This window comes from Palaemon carinicauda, chromosome 33 (assembly GCF_036898095.1).
Source record: "Palaemon carinicauda isolate YSFRI2023 chromosome 33, ASM3689809v2, whole genome shotgun sequence".
NCBI classification, from domain to species: Eukaryota; Metazoa; Arthropoda; class Malacostraca; order Decapoda; family Palaemonidae; genus Palaemon; species Palaemon carinicauda.
This window is the reverse complement of record NC_090757.1, coordinates 65,332,275-65,344,213: the sequence shown is the minus strand read 5'-3', so window position 1 is coordinate 65,344,213 and position 11,939 is coordinate 65,332,275.

Here is an 11,939-nt window from a genome sequence, read left to right as displayed (position 1 = left end):
GCGAGGGACGTTGCGATGTATCCAACATCGTGCTGTAGGGCGACGTGACGGGGGAGGGTCTGGAAACAGGTCGAGATGAATGTCCATGAGTCCGGGCTGAAGAGGTATACTGGTGACTCTCACCCGTGTCCTCCTTGTGCTCCCAAATCGGCTGCAACTGAGGACAAACTGCAGCTGTTCCCAAAGCTAACCTCTCGATTCCTTTACTGGCAAGAAAGAGAAGGTTTTGGGATATCAGATACAGAATGGACTCGAAATTTTGAAGGAAATGGACCGAAGGGCCGGAACCCCAAGATTCTGAGTCTAGCCAACAACTCAGGAGCGAACCTGAATGTTGCCTTCCCCTCTTCCTTAGAAAGGGGGAGTCGTACGAGACCAAGAAGATTGCTTACACACTGGCCGTGGCCAGAGTGAGCAGGAGACCCAAGGCGGAATACAATCCGAGGCCTGTCGTAAAGGGTCTTGAGAAGATCTCTTAAAGGACTAAAAGTCTGAGCCATGCTCCAAGTTGGAGGTCTTCCTCCGACTAGGGCAGGGAAGATCGTAGCTTCGCATGAGCGAGGAAAGATCCAGCGGGCAGGAAAAAGTTATTCCTTTAAGCCTGAAGGTCAGGGAAAGGCTGAGCGACAGGCTTCATTGCTGAGAGCGGAAAGGATTTTCCTTCCGCCGAAAGGCAATAAGACCGTTATTGCTGGAGAAGAGGCCTCAAGGGAAGAGGTATATCTCCCACGGCACCAACCACCTTCGACTCTTCACTTTGCCTGGAAGACCCCTGCGGATGACTATCGCAGATGACGCGACCTCCGTACCGCGACTGTAGCGGGTTGTCTCTTCTTGAGGAGGAGGCGTAGTGTCTCCAGGCATGAAGCCGAAGCGACGCCCCGGTTCGGGAGAGATGTCGCAGTGTGGTTGGTTGAGTAGTCTGCGCCGTGGGAGAAGCTCTCCCAGGAGTTCCGTCAGGGGAAGCAGAGGGTCCAGAAACCGTTCTGCGCATAGCCCCAGTGGAACTCTCCCATTAAAAGGTTGACAGACAACCTGGTCTTGTTGAGACCCATTGTCCTCAGACAAAAAGGAGGGAAGACGCAGGCGTCGAAGTTGTCCCACCATCACCGGAATGCATCTTGCCAGAGTTTCGGGGTCTGAGACTGGGGGGAAGAACAGCGGAAGCTTGAGGTTCCAAGCTGTCGCGATCAGGTCCCCCAGACCAGGACTTGCTGGTTACCCAAGGTCAAAGACCCCAGGTACACTCTCTCTACGAGGCTCTGCTCGGATAGTCGGAGAGAACATTCCCCTGCCTGGAATGAGAGAGCCGATGGTGGTATTGAGAGAATCTCAATCATCCTGGTATCTCTACTGCAAGATGTGAAGGTGTGAAAATGCGTCCCCTGCTGGTTAGAATACGCCAGAATCATGAAGTCGACGAGCACGGGGCGACTCGGCAGGAGCTCTAATATCTGTAGAGGGGCCAGACTAAGGCCCCTAAGCCTGCCTGAATGATGGAGAGGTATCCTTCAGGTCTTGACCATAGGCCTGGACCGGAACATGCCCCCCCCCCTTTCCTTTGACGAGTCCGAGAACAGCATCAAGAATGTGGGGAAAGGACGAGAATATCCACTACCATCAAGAGGCTCCATAGGTCAACACCCATTGCAGGTCTAATAGTTCCGCTGGTCCCATAGGGGCCAGGAAGTCCGGTTAAACGTTGCCTGAAGCCACCGGAACTTGGACCGCCCCACATGGAACTTATCCTGAGGCGACCGTTCGGACTATAGACGGGTCAATGAGGAAAGGAGAACTAGGAAACGTTCCAAGGTAGGGCTGAAAGCTCTGCTTGACTGAGAACAGGTACTGCGACTCTCCTCAGTCTTGCCACAGTCAACTGAAAGGAAGGCTCGGAGGATGTGGTAACAGAATCTGGTGTCCCCAGGTGGTCACCCATCAAAGTACCGACCAGAACCGACGTTGCTTAACCTCGCTGGACGGACGAGAAGCGGGGTTTCCAACTTGGTAAGGCCGTTGACTCAATATCATGGCCAGATACTCCAGATGTTGAGGCAGAAGAAGAGAAGGCTCCAAGCAAAATACCATGAACCCACACTCATGGTAAGCATCCGGAAGCTTGTCCCGGCGCTGAAGAAGGTCGAACCCGAGCCTACCGGAGTTGACCAGCCCTCCAAACAGCAGAGGAGGCGGAAGCCTGCACCTGAGCGGCCATGAGGAAGGCTGGGAGAGTTCTCTGGGGAAAAAAACCTGCAATGCCACGGCGGGATAGCCACACTGCATCATAAGCAGGAATACTTGCAGTCTAGGCTTAATTCGACGAGCTCCATGGAAGATGGATGGAATGAAAACTGAAAGCACCCGTCCTTCCGATCCAGGGCCTAAGGAGTCCTGTCGCCTCGTTACCAGTCTGATCGATTCTGCTGTTCTACGCTGGACGAAGTTTGTCCGACAAACTTCATCAGGGCTGAGAGGTCGACTACGGAACTCCCCTCTCAGATCCTTCCTTACAAGAAAGGTTCGACTGAAGAGGCCGGGGGTGAAGCCGTCGATGATCCTATGGAAGACCTTCGCCTAAGGTATGGATCATTATGCCCAACCGGGCAACTCTTGCTGACGCTATGGCGTAGAGGTTCAGAGACACTGAATTCGCTGACAGAGACGGCAGGCGCAATATCCTTGGCTGATCACAGAGATTGTGCGGGAATGGGCATCGGGAAGCTGTCATTCGGATGAGTAACCTTAAGCATCCTCCCAGCGAAAAACCTGCAATCCTAGAGTTCATGAACTCTGCCGCTCCTTTTAGGACTATGCCCCCCCGGTGGAGCCTCCCGTGCCATCTGTTCCTGACAGGAGGAAACTGCAATTGGACACCTTGTCCCAGTTGTCGTAGCCGATAACTTAGGCCGACATGGTTGAAAGAAAAGGGCGCTGGAGCCCTGCAGAGTCTGGAAGAAAGCGCCTTGGAGGAGTGAAAACGGAAGTCGATTTCTTCCGCACAGCCGCTGTCTAAGTCTCTGTCCTTGGGCACAAACAAACTCTTCTCAAGGATGGGTGTCTGAGGTCGTCGACCTCTACAGATGAGACACCCAAAGGAAGCCCTCAGTCAGCGCGTCCAGATGGTACAACATCGAGCTTGTCCGCAAGTTAGATACTTAACGACTAAAGGACAAGGTGCTTGAGCTCGAGAGGAGGAAAGTACCCATGATCTTCCTGTAGCTTCCTTGAACCAAACCTCGGGCCGTAACCGAGGAGGGAAAGGACCTGGTAAGCACCCAGAGGAAGGGGTAAGCAGTCACCCCTTGTCCGATGGAGAAATCTCGAACGGAAAGCCAAAAATCCTTCCAGGGAATGACGGGGAAGGGCTAACCCAGGTTCTGGAAAGAGGAGTGTTGCTCAGATCTCCCTGAAGTTTCTCCTATTCTTGCAAGTGCAATGCTCTGCGTTTACGGGGTGAGGCCGTGTTCTGGAAATACGCTCCAGTAGAACTCGCCAGTCTGGCCATGCTGCGAAAACCCCAATGGGAATCGTGGTCGCAATCGCCCTGGAGCTTGCGCGATGGTAATTCAAAGATTTGCGCGTGGGCGAACGTGGAAGCGCCCATGTGCGGTAACGCAGGAACGCAAACGAAGGTGAGCGAAGGAGCGCAGAAGGAGGGCGAGCGTGGTAGGAAGGGCGAGAGCTGGTGGTCGGCGAGCGATAACCCATAGACAAGCAATGGATACTGCAAGAATTAAGCCGACGTTTGTGCGAAGAAACACTGTAGGTTCGAGCGACGGAACACCGTCGGTTCGCACGACGGCGTGCGACGGAACACCGTCGGTTCTCGCGACGGAACACCGTCGGTTCGCGCGACGGAACACCGTCCGTCCGCGCGATGGAAAACCGTTGGTTCGCGCACGGGCGAACATTGGAGAGCATGGGCGCGGACGCGCATGAGCGTAGACTTGCAGGCACATGGGTGTGGGCGCGCAGGCGAATGATCGCGCGGGCGCACAGGCAAGCGGTCGCGCAGGCGAGCGGTCGCGCAGGCGAGAGGTCGCGCAGGCGAACGGTCGCGCAGGCGAATGGTCGCGCAGGCGAACGGTCGCGCAGTCGAATGGTCGCGCAGGCAAACGGTCGCGCGGGCTCGCAGGCGAACAATCGCGCATGCGAACGGTCGCGCGCGACCGGCGCGCAGGCGAGCAGTCGAGCGGTCGCAAGGGTGGGCAGGTGAATGAGCGCGAGTCCGAGGCGGTGAACGCAAGCGTTAGCACGATGGCGAAGAAACGCGCTGCCGCGTGGGCGAGGAAGACCGCTGGCGATATGGATCAACAGGCGATCGGTGGTGAGCTGGTGAGCGCTAACGCGCAGGTTGGCGATGGGGCGTTGTGGCATGCCGACGCGATGGCGAGCAGCATGCGCAGGTGAGCGATCGCGAGCAGCATGCGCAGGTGGGCGGTTGCGCGATGGCGATCAGCATGCGCAGGTGGGCGGTCGCGCGATGGCGATCAGCATGCGCAGGTGGGCGGTTCGCGCGATGGCTATCAGCATGCGCAGGTGGGCGGTCGCGCGATGGCGATCAGCATGCTCAGGTGGGCGGTCGCGCGATGGCGAGCAGCATCCGCAGGTGGGCGATCGCGCGATGGCGAGCAGCATCCGCAGGTGGGCGGTTGCGCGATGGCGAGCAGCATCCGCAGGTGGGCGGTCGCGCGATGGCGAGCAGCATCCGCAGGTGGGCGGATCGCGCTATGGCGAGCAGCATCCGCAGGTAGGCGAGTCGCGCGATGGCGAGCAGCATGCGCAGGTGAGCTAGTAGCTGGCGAACCATGTTCCTTCAGAAGTGTTGGAGAACGTTGGCGTGCCGGCTGTAACACACGCGGGCGATCCGGAGATCGCCGAGAGACAGGTGATCGCTGCCGAGCTGATGATCACTGACGAGCAGAAGGCAACGCGTGGAAGCCTGCGCATAGAAGAAGAGTCCTTGACCCCGACCTGAACCGAAGTTCTAGATCGCGAGGCTGAATGTGGGTGCACAGGGCGCGTAACAGGAACCAACAGGAACAGCAGGGATGATCATCATGAGAGCGCTGACGAACAGGAGAGCGCTGATGAGCAGGAGAGCGCCTGTGCGCTAACACTGAGCAGGGAGCAGGAGAGAACACAGCAGAAGGGCGCGCAGGGGAACCCTGACACGCAAGGGAACCCTTACACGCAAGGGAACCCTGACACGCAAGGGAAGAACCCCCGTGGGAGGCAACCCTTTGCCCCGAAGGGATCGTTGTCCGTCGGGAGACTGATGTCCGTCGGAAGACCGTTGTCTGTCCGCCGGGAGACTGATGTCCGTCGGAAGACCGTTGTCCGTTGGGAAGACTGTTGCCCGTCGGAAGACGAGATCAGACTGCTGTCCATCTGCACCAAGGCGGAAGATCAAGAAAAAGGAGTTGTAGGCTGCAAACGGAGATTCAAAAAGGCGCCTCTTAGCACCCTTATAGGGAGATGAGAGGCCCTACGACGAGGCGGACGGTGTGCCTTACGGCGAGGGAGGCCAACAGCAACAGAAGAATCCTCCGAAGAGGAGTCTCTATGAGTGTACTCTCTCGCGAACGAAAGAGAAACACTTCGTAGAAGAGACTGGTCAGCCAGTGACCTAAAAGGAGCAATCCTCCGAAGAGGAGCTCCTGCAGTTGCCCAGCCCCTTGAGCGAAAGTGCAGGTGTGATCGCTCAGCACCAAGAGCATAGTCGCACGAAAAAAAGGCAAGAGAAGAACCCCCCAAAAGGGGAAAAACTCAAGCCTGGACAGGAAAAACTTCCCTCGGAAGGAAAGTTACCTGCCCAAGGAGGCAAGCCTCCTGATAGTTCTAAAATGAACTGGAGAGCTGTCCGTCGTCACGGGAGTACTTCCAGTAGAAGGAGACACGCCCCTGACGAAAATACAAGGGGGGAGGCAGCAACAGCCGAATTCCCAGGCCTCAACAAGACAGCTCACACCGTTGCCATATTACAGAAACGAACTAGATCGGTAACTGTAAAAAAATAAAACAAAAAACATAGTACACATTCATTCCCCCGGGAAGGCTCCGAAGAGGAATCCCGAGGGAAAGGAAACAAGAATTACACAACAGGCACGTGCCCTTACAACCACTTACACTCACGGAAGGAAGGCTGTAACCAAAACAGAATTATAACAATTATAATTATGTAACTATGTAATTATGTAATTTAAAAATGAATGAACACTAAAGAAAGAACGAAAACCCCGAAAGGAATCGTTCTACAAGCTGAAAAAAAAAAAAAAACTACAATTAGATTCATAAACTAATTGAGACAAACGTACGGCGTAGCAACCCCCCCACACGGAAAGGAAGCTACAAGGGCGTAGTAACACATAGTAAAAGGGTGAACGACCTCAAGAGAGAGAGAGAGAGAAAGACATAAGTCAAACTCGATCGCCACCCATAAAATTACGCCGTGGTGGCCTAACTGCCGAGGACTCCACGTAGATATCGTACACTACACACGCAACTCTGAAAAGGAAACTTACTGATTTCTATACTCAAATATATATACAAACATGAAAATATGTTTACATATATATTGAGTAAATGAAAAGTAAGCGATTAAGTATAGACAAAACAAACAATGGCTGCCAAGAGAGGACCAAGATAGAGACGTCTGTCACAGTCCGAGCCAAAAGTGAAAGTGAGCATTCATCTGTGTGTGAGGGTGGGGGAGGGGTAGCTAGCTACCACTCCCTTAACACCCCCCCCCCCCGCTAACTAGCGCGGGAATAATACACCCTCGTTAAATTCTAATGGCTCGCCATTTCAGCTGCGCTAAAAGGTAAACCCATTGTAAATAGCGTGGTTTGTATTTCGGTTACGGAACAACTACAATTTTGACCAAGTATCATAGTCCACCGAAGAAATGAAACATTTAATACCAACAAATGAATGTTATACAAACTGATGAACTGGATCTTCAATCAACATCCTAAGAAAACCAAGGACTGACATTCAAAGTTTACAAAACATTGAAGAAACATATCCAGGAAACACTACATTCAACGGAAATCGGACCGAAAACATTCACCCAAACATCAAGAGAGAGAGAGGAAATAACGACATCACACAACGCCATATAAACCGAAGCTAAGTACAATTTTCTTATTCATTTCAGTATTGAGCAGTGAGGTGTAGTTACCACAAGTCAATTGTCCATTATTACTGGGGTGAGTTGTTTGCTAATCTTCAATTTCCTTTCATTAAAGGAAACTGTGTTCAACTCCGAATTCTCATGTAGAATTTTTTTTTCTCTCTTTGCTAATTCCGTTTTCTTTCAGAAATTCTCAGGAAAATTCTTTGTATTCCGTTTTCTTTCAGAAGTTCTCGGGAAATATCTTTGTATTAGTATTATTGTTTTGGGGAATTTTGATAAAATCTTTATCATTTAGTGTTTATGCGTTTACGCAGTAGACGTCTGTATTCATATAGATATTTTGATAGGATTGCAAGGGGTCGTAGAGATAGGAAAAGAAATACCGTAAACATGATGCCCCCTGTGAGCCCAGCCCCTGGACCGAGTAACCCAACAGCAGGACAGGGTAATCCCCTTCCTATTGTGACACTTGTAAATGCTCGATCTGCAATCCTTCCTTTTCAGGGTTGGGTTAATGGGTTCTTGCCTCACAATGTGGAGTCATGGATTTCATCCGTCGATGCCCATTTAACCCTGGATAGGTACGATGGGTCGTTTGCGACCCCGAGCGTCAAAAAAAAACAGGTTTTTCTCACGTGACTCACCCCCGTGACTGAATTTGTGGGTGATCGACCTGCAGGAGGTGTCTCCCCTACACGCTCTAGTAGTGTCCAGAAGTGCATTGCTGTAGCTGTACTCCTTCCCCCGATTTCTGAGACGCGTCGGGGTCGTTCGCGACCGAGTTTACCCTTCTAAGGTAGTTTGCATAATTATCAAAGTTATTACGTATTATGAAATTGTCGTAGAATGGTGCAACTTGTATAGGTTATCAGTTGTGGAAAGTCTTGGTGGATTGTTTGGCTACCATGTGCATGATTTTTTTTTTAGTTAAAATGTCGTTCATCACCACGAGGACCATTTTACCGCGAGTGCCCCTTTTTCATTTTTTTTCATTTTTTTGCCAAGTCATTTTTCCGTAAGATATTGCCAAATAGGGTCGTAAAACTTTTGCTTGTTTAGTGTTGGAAAGTGTGTCTAGATGATCTGGCTACCCATGCATGACTTTGTTTTTGTCAGATACGACGTAGTTATTGGTATATTGGGTATTTAACTGCGGTTACCAATTTCTGTTTTTTTTTCAATATTTGTAAAAATTACTACGTAGTAAGGAATTGCCGTATATTATTCATTTTTTTTTCATGTTTATGTGTTAGAAAGTGTGCCTTGATGGTTGGGCTAACACGTGCATGTCTTTTTTTTTTATCTGAGATGCCGTATATTAGAATGTCGGGCATTTTACCGCGAGTGTCCCTTTTTCATTTTTTTTCATTTTTTTGCCAAGTCATTTTTCCGTAAGATATTGCGAAATAGTATCGTAAAATCTTTGCTTTTTTAGTGTTGGAAAGTGTGTCTAGATGATCTGGCTACCCATGCGTGATTTTGTTTTTGTCAGATACGACGTAGTTATTGGTATATTGGGTACTTAACTGCGGTTGCCAATTTCTGTTTTTTTTTCAATATTTGTAAAAATTTACTACGTAGTAAGGAATTGCCGTATATTATTGATTGTTTTTTTTCATGTTTGTGTTAGAAAGTGTGCCTTGATGGTTGGGCTAACACGTGCATGTCTTTTTTTTTTTAATCTGAGATGCCGTATATTAGAATGTTGGGCATTTTTCCGCGAGTGCCCCTTTTTATTTGTTTTGCATTTTTTTGCTTAGTCATGTTACCGTAAGGAATTGGCAAGTAGTGTCGCAAAACTTATATTTTTATAGTGTTGGAAAGTGTTTCTAGATGATCTGGCTACCCATGCCCTATTTTTTTTTTAGCCAGATATGGCGTATATATAAGTATGTGTTCGATTTTCCTGTGATTGCCATTTTTTCGTTTTTTCCCATTTCTTTCAAAATTACTACGTACTAAGGAACTATCACAGAGTAATATTTCATTTATATGTTTATTTGTCGGAAAATGTGCCTTGATGGTTTGCCTAGCACGTGGCTGAAATTTTTTTTTTTCTGAAATGCCGTATATTAGAATGGCCATTTTTCCACGATTGCCCCTTTTTTATTTGTTTTGCATTTTTTTGCTTAGTCATGTTACCGTAAAGAATTGGCAAGTAGTGTCGCAAAACTTATAATTTTATAGTGTTGGAAAGTGTTTCTAGATGATCTGGCTACCCATGCCTATCTTCTTTTTTTAGCCAGATATGGCGTATATATAGGTATGTGTTCGATTTTCCTGGTGATTGCCATTTTTTCGTTTTTTCCATTTCTTTCAAAATTACTACGTACTAAGGAACTATCACAGAGTAATTATTCATTTGGATGATTATTTGTCGGAAAATGTGCCTTGATGGTTTGCCTAGCACGTGCTGAATTTTTTTTTTCTGAAATGCCGTATATTAGAATGTTAGCCATTTTTCCGCGAGTGCCCCTTTTTATTTGTTTTGCATTTTTTTGCTTAGTCATGTTACAGTAAGGAATTGGCAAGTAGTGTCGCAAAACTTATACTTTTATAGTGTTGGAAAGTGTTTCTAGATGATCTGGCTACCCATGCCTATCTTTTTTTTTAGCCAGAATATGGCGTATATATAGGTATGTGTTCGATTTTCCGGTGATTGCCATTTTTTCGTTTTTTCCCAATTCTTTCAAAAATACTACGTACTAAGGAACTATCACAGAGTAATGATTCCTCTAGATGTTTATTTGTCGGAAAATTTTGTTTACTTTTTTTTTGATTGAATATCATCAAATTTTTTTAGCTAAAATATTATATTGTTTTACATTTTTTTTTTTTCGATTTTATTTCCCTTCAAAAAAAATTTTTTGGGTCAGAATTTTAATTTTATAGTCGTAAAATAATCGACAATTATCCAGCAACCCACCATACAATTTTTATGCATATCCAATAATAATTAGATTAGTAAATAACACCTTGAAATTGACATACCCTTCCTACATTTCAAGTGGCAGATTAGGGAGTCTGAGTCAGTGTGGTTGGCGGCCATTTTGTGGACATATCCGAAGCGTAAGCTGCCCTATCTATATATATTCTTGTTCCCTATAGAATTTGTGATATTTTGGTATATTTTTACCTGCATAAATATCATATTATATATTAAATATATGTATTTTTTTACGAAATTTCTAAGTACTCAAAAAATTAACTTTAGATATGGCCCCTGATATAAATGTAATTTACAAAATAATGAGGATTTTTTTACATATTTCTATTTTAGGATAACATATGTTTATTCCCTAAAAAAAATTAGCCACTTCCTATTTCATTTGGGTACCCAAAAAAAATTCATGAAATTTGGACAAATTTTTTTGGCCAAAAAAGGTTACCCTTTTTTTCTCATTTCAGATCTTCACCTCCATGGGTCTGACTTCATCCAAATTACATCAAGATGTGTCCTAAACATTCAAGAATCAATTCCTAAAAGGATTTGTGTATATATGTATAAACTTTTTTTTTATGAATTTTTATGTCAGGTCTTTTTTTTTCTACTTAATTTTTTAAAATATTTATAATAAATAGTTTTTCTGCAGATGAGTAGTATTTATCTTTACAGTTGTTTTAAGCATTCATTGAAGTTTTTTTTGGCAATAGAAAAAAGGAGGTTACTGCAAAAACTGATTTTTCAAGAATTTTTTTTGGCGTCGGGGTCGTTCGCGTCCGAGTATACCCTTAAAGGGGTGTCCGAGGAGCGTACCTATCCAGGATTAAATGCCAAACAAATCGTAGACCCTTTTGTACAATTACAAGAAGCTAAAAGTTTTATAGACTTTTCTAAAGGAGATGCGAGTGCGTATTTAAGGGGTGTTTCCTTTCAAGAAGCAGTTACCTGGGATGATTTCAAAGTTAGGCTACGTGCAGTCTATGGGGGTGAAGAAGCCTTAGATGTAGTTTTAACATTAAGAAATACACTTAATCAAGCCACTATGACTCGGCTTAATGTTATTGAGAGAGCAGCTCTCATAGCCGATAGGCTTAATAAATATCAAGATATTTTAGGTAATTCCACTTGGGTTACTAGAGATAACATCTCCGTGAAAGATTTTTTACGATTAATGTATTTAACTTGCATGACACTTATGTTGCCTGAAGCTTTAGTGCGGTGTTTTGATAAAAGTTAACGCCAGCAAGTACGGAATTGGATGTATATAAACAGATAAAGAAACATGTCCTGATCTTGATCCTGTGTTAACTCAAGTTCTTGCAAAAAATTAAACAAAGCCACAACAAGTAAATGTAGTTAATAATAATCAAGTTGCGGGAATGACGTGTTATAATTACAAACGTCAAGGTCACTTGATTGCGGACTGTAGAACGAAATTCTGTTCGATACATAATAGTTCGACTCATTCATATAGTCAGTGCTACTCTTGTAAGACACAACAGAATCCTAAAAATACACAGTCAATTCCACAGTCAGTTCCATATGGAAATAAAAAGAAAAATGACAAATTCGAAGATAATTTGTATTTTTCCTAACCATACAAACCTTAGCTATATATACTGGGTTTACCTTTTAGCGTAGCTGAAATGGCGAGCCATTAGAATTTAACGAGGGTGTATTACCCCCCGCGCTAGTTAGCGGGGGGGGGGGGGGGGGGCGGTATGGGAGTGGTAGCTAGCTACCCCTCCCCCCCTCACACACCGGTGAATGCTTCACTTTCACTTAGAGGTAGGACTTGTCTTGGGGGACAGGGCTGGCGGGAATATATATGTAAATAGCTAAGGTTTGTATGGTTAG